The sequence below is a fragment of the Phallusia mammillata genome, chromosome 4 (assembly GCF_965637545.1).
Source record: "Phallusia mammillata chromosome 4, kaPhaMamm4.hap1.1, whole genome shotgun sequence".
In the NCBI taxonomy this organism is placed as follows: Eukaryota; Metazoa; Chordata; class Ascidiacea; order Phlebobranchia; family Ascidiidae; genus Phallusia; species Phallusia mammillata.
The window spans coordinates 29296-34983 of NC_137255.1; the positions used below are offsets into that span (position 1 = coordinate 29296).

The window sequence follows — 5688 nt, forward strand, 5'->3', positions numbered from 1 at the left end:
TCCACATCCTGCATCACCACTGCATCCTGCTAAGACAACAGCTCACATGGAAAGCGAATGGAACTTATGTGGTCACCTACAATACATGCAAAGAGAAGTAGGTAAGGCAAACAAAAAATGTTTAGATGAGCACATGTTGGATCATGTGACCAAGCAAACCAGTTAAAAACAGAAAAGTTTAACATCTCAAAGGAATACATTGGGGCATTAAACAACAGAAAACTAGAAGGGTGGCTTAGAACACATTGCTCTTGCACATACACTATGATCTATTTTTAAAACATACATTAATTTCCTATCCTTTTTTTGTATTGGGTCCCATATTAGCCATCATCTTTTATAACCTTGGTTGTTTCTGCAGGCAAAAACTCATGGGTCCCCACACATGTAAAGTTGAAAATAATGCAATTCAAGAGATAACCATGACTGACCCATTTTAGGGGGCTAGTAGAGCAACTAATTGGGTTCGAAACACAAACTAAAAAATATGTAAAAACAACAATGACTCAATCAATAGTACTGCAAAATTTCAGCCCAATCCGCCAATGTTTAAAATTTTGACCACTAGAGGTGTTTTGATCAACAACTGATAATGTTTTTGACGTCATAGGGTTGTTAACAAGCCCCTAACTGCCATGGCACAAAAACGACCACCAAGCGACCCACCAATGAGCAACAACTGGTTGCCCTTGTAACACTATTGCTCCAAAGAAATCTTTCGTTTGTGGTGCCCAGTAACATACAAATACGTTTTACACTTTAGGGGCTTGTGGGGTAAATGTTAGGACTACAGGGTTGAACGCAACAATCGACACACATAAATGGCATACTATACAAGAAATCCAAATTTCAGCCAATTCTGACACTGTTTAAAAACTTACCCATTTTAGGGGGCTAACGGGGTAAATAACGGGGTTATCAACAAAACAAAGTGGGATGCACATCTACATAACTACATCTACCATCTGTGTAAATTTCAGTCAAATCCATCAAACATTTGATGGAAAAACGAGTCAGACAAACTTCGGGGAAAAAATACCTATTTAAGGGGGCTAGCGGGGTAAATACTGGGGTTATCAACAAAAACAAAGTGGGATACACATCTACATAACTACATCTACCATCTGTGTAAATTTCATCCAAATCCATCAAGGATTTGATGGAAAAACGAGTCGGACAAACTTTGGGTAGAAGAAAAAATAAGAAAAAAAAAGAAAAAACAAAAACATTTTGAGTAAAATCAATATGTGTCCCCTTCAGGGGAGGGGACCCATAATTATAAAGTATTTTTAGACTTTTAGTCTATTCTTCCAAAAAAATATGAATTAATTTGTGTGCGGCAGCTGTTTGCGTCGAGTTTAGACATACCATATGTATGAATTTCATTATTGTGAACATTTAAACTATCAGGAGTAGTTTGAAGAAACATTCAAAGTGTATAGATTACTCTGACTTTATTGTCCAATAGTAATACGTGCCGATTTCTAAGTTTACATACTAAAACTGTATTAGCCTACATTTCCAGGCCATGTAGCACATTAAAAAAAATCCTTTATATGACTGTACAAATATATTAAATATGTTTCATTAGAGTCTCCTGTGCGTTATATGTATAATAACAACTAATTTGTAGAACTTTGCACCAGTTGGACGAAAAAATTTATGAAATATATAACTTGGCGTTTGGAACATACGTTCAGCATTAACTACAATTTTCCCCGTTATATTCGGCACCAAATTAAACAAACTACATATGGTTTCAAGTTGACGTAATTGTTCACAAAAGAGTTCTCCTAAGCGTATTGGCGCCTAAGCGTATTCAAACCACCTGTGCCGAGCGCATCGAGAATCGGAGAAGTCTAATACGCTTAGCCTTTTTTCTTTTTCGAAAACGAGAGAAATGCGTATCGAATACGCTTAAACGCTCCATGTAAAGAGGCTTAGTGATAGCCATCATAGGCATGAGGTAGCATTTGTTTCCTTTGTAGTAGTAAGGATAATTTAGACCCCAAAAATGTTAGGTGATATTTTTCTAATAAGGGGTAATTGATATCCATCAAAACATTTTGTGGGTAACAACAGAAAAAAGGTTAGGAACCACTGATCTAATCAAAGCTGTAAATACATCGATCCTATATTTGTTTTCTACACTCTAAAGCAGAAGACAACACACATGCCCACCTTTCAGATGTTGAATGTTGTTCTAAAGTCTTTGCTTAGAACGAAAAAACTGCCTCAGCCGTCCAAGTCCACCAGCTGCATCTTCACAGGACAGTGATATAAGGTAGGTGACTGGCAATGGAAAAATAGCACCCAATCTTGTCATAATCTGGGCTAAAGTAGAAGACAAAGTTTGGATGCCATTCTCTCTGTTACAATTCAGATCTTTGAAATGAATTGAATATTAATACTCTAGAAACCTGACAAAACATAGGGTACAAGTTAAAGTTCGTACAAGGCAGAAAAGTTTCTTAGTAAACTGTAAAACAGGGTCACAGAGCTGCCACTGAAAATTTTAAAATATCCCAAGGTTCATCACTTACCAAAAATTCCAAGGTTTGTCGAAAAATCCCAAGATCACCTAAAAAATGGCAAACACACAGTATATATGTAATCTAGTGCAGGCAACATAATTATTATAGTTACGCCAGAACCCAACCACCACGTACCTTCAAACAGACGCTAAGAAATACCAGTAAAATACGAAAGAAAAAATAGTTTTTGTATACATCTTTTTACTGGTACATGATACATCGAAAAAGCAATAATGCTGGCCTGACTTACTAGTTTTGACAGTGTTTTTCAATCAACTCACACGGCTTCGATCACTAAATTGACAAAGCACTGTTATGCAAACTGTTAATTCAAAAAATGGATTTTGCAAAATGATGATTTTTGATGAAAAATGGTAATAAGTTAACCTTAAACGTATTCAACAGATAACATAAAAAAATCCCAAGATTTAAAACGTTTTTCCCAAAGTCCCAAGCTCAGCACTGAAATCCCAAGATCTTGGGAAAAATCCCAAGAAGTGGCAGCCCTGCTCAGTTACCTGCTGAGTATCAAACCTCTGCAAACACCTCAACTAACGGACAAATCATTTGGAAATCGCAGCAAGGGACATTACCTGGATTGTTGTGAAATGTCAAAGTTGAAGGGTCGTCAAACTCATCACTGAACGGGATGTCAACATTACTAGGATGCGTCGAATCATCGATTATTTCTACTGTAAACTAGTCGCTTGGAGCAAAATACAAGGTTTTATTCAAATCTGGACTTCCAGGCATGGAGACAACAACTTTCTGGGTTTGTTTGAGCTCTTCTGTCACCCGATGGCTAAATGTCCGCCCAAATATGCAACTGTCGGCAGATGCAGAGATTAAGTGAGGGTTGTGGTCGAAAGTGAGAGCAACCGCTACCTCTGAATGCCGGCTGATCATGCAAACACAATCTCCTGCGAGACAAACAAAAGATTCTTGTTAAAAATGTTAATTGGAAAAACAGTTGCAAATACATTAAAGCAATTTAAAAACTGATGCAGAAAAAAACTAGAAAAAGGCCAGTATAGTGAAATTCCTACCATGAGTAAATTTGCTAGACATACATTTAGTCATTTCACATGAATAAAACATTTTTCATTGAATTAAGTGGAAATACTTATTAATACTGCATAACTGCAAATTGCTTTTCAATTTTCTCAACAAATGCAAACCAACACTGACCGAGTGTTTCCCAATGTAATGTTGTTCTTAACTGATGTCAGTTGTAGTAGCAGAGAGACTTGTCTGTTCCACAGCTCATTAGTCGAAACTGTAATTATAAATCTGATTTAGACCAAGAATTGTCAGCATCAAGATTAAACAACTATGCTCTCTGTTAAAGCACATAATGAGACTAAAACACAAAAATCACAAAAGTGGTACAAAAACAAATGCAGCTGAAAACTGGACACTTTCACTGTGACTGATATATATATATTTTTATATATATAATTAAGAAAGCTTAGGCAAAGCAAAAAGCAATGTACAAAGAAAGGTTCGGAAAAAAGTCAGATTTTTAAATGTTACACATTTGGTTCAAACAAAGGCAAATCACTTAAATGTGCGTGTTGCATTTGCCAAATTTACCCTTGTTAACTTGTATCATTCAATTTTCAGCGTTTTAATGCAGTTTATTGTAGTTCGTATAAATGATACTTAGTGCATTGAATTTACACTTTGTGTCAACTGGGTCGAATTAGCCACACCAGTGACAGTTTACCTCGGGAAACATTGTTGTCCAGATCACAATAAAAAATTATATAAGACTTGGATTAGATATTCTAGAATCGAAACAACTATTCCAAAATACCTAGTTATACTAGTTTCAACTTCCCTACATGACAGTTTACCTCATAATCTCGGTTCGCAAACTTCACAGCAGTGACGGCAGCAGAATGATCAGCTATCGTGTTGGACGGAATATAATCATCAGTAAACATGTGAACACATCGATCTCTACTCGCACTTGCAAGCATCGAACCACGGTGAGAATAATCCATGCTTAATATATCCCCATCGTGTGACGAAATAAATGATATCCTCTTAAACGTCATAAGGTCGTACACACTAAAAACAAATGATTGGTTGTCATAAAAAACGCAAAACTATTTAATCTTGAGGATTACAAAAAAACAAATCCAAAATAACAACTTAAAACCAAATTCCAAATTTACTGTGGCTTGGAAAAACAAGCTAAAATAGGTGCAGTCTAGAAACCAGCGATGAAATTACTGATGCATATTTATGATAAAGAGTGTTAAATTGTGTGCAGAATTCCCCAATGTGCCCAGACATAAAGATGACTACAAATTGAATTAGGAAGTATGTTGAATACATACTGTTGGATACTCCCACTCCTGTTGCCAACCGCATGTGTTTGCCGTCATTATGAACAGAAATGCAACGTGCTTCAACCGATGTTTTAGTGTCCGTGGAGTGTTTCTCCATACTTTCCAATAGAATTGTGTGTTTCATAACCTACAAATATTTAATAACTAACTTATTGCTCAGTCAATACATATATCCTACAAACAGCCACAATATATAATGTTCTTATTGATCATCCAATACATATATCCTACAAACAGCCACAATATATAAGGTTCGTACACATGTTTGGTCATCGATTTTCCAAATCCTGACTCTGCCGTCATTTGTAACCGAAACAAAACAGCTGACTCAGCACAATCAGGAAGAGTCTGCAAAAACACCATAAGGAAGAAACTATTATTACATGTAAACAAGGTTTTGTGCCCCAGTGATTTAAATCAGTGACAAAAACAAAACAAGAATTTGACTAAATAAATTAAATCAGAAAGACTTTTCTGAATTTGGTTTACATTTATAATTCCACTGTTATAATTAGTGTGGAGCAGACAATTTACACTCATGAGACATGATTACAGCAGCTGACGTTACAACATTTCATTCATTTTCAGCCACTACTGATGATATTTGAATAGTTATAGTATGTCTATTGACATAAGCCTATATACTTTTTGTTATGAATTATGTAATGATCTCCATGGATGTGAGGGGTACAGAAACTGACGATGCTTTTTTTGAGCACATTTAACATTTAAAAAAAATAAATCACTAAAAAATGATCAGTCACTGTTTTTCAGTATTTTGGATATCGAAGAGTAGT

The 5688-nt window shown here is 35.7% G+C and overlaps 1 long non-coding RNA gene across 1 annotated transcript; it reads right to left on the minus strand.

The window, feature by feature from the left end:
• Nucleotides 1-2180: 2180 nt before the first annotated feature.
• On the minus strand, nucleotides 2181-2926 carry LOC145224798 (uncharacterized). Its single transcript, XR_013859749.1, has 3 exons — nucleotides 2670-2926; nucleotides 2544-2581; nucleotides 2181-2420 (listed from the first exon to the last, which is right to left on the minus strand). It is a non-coding gene; the product is annotated as an uncharacterized LOC145224798 (long non-coding RNA).
• Between the last annotated feature and the right edge of the window lie 2762 nt (nucleotides 2927-5688).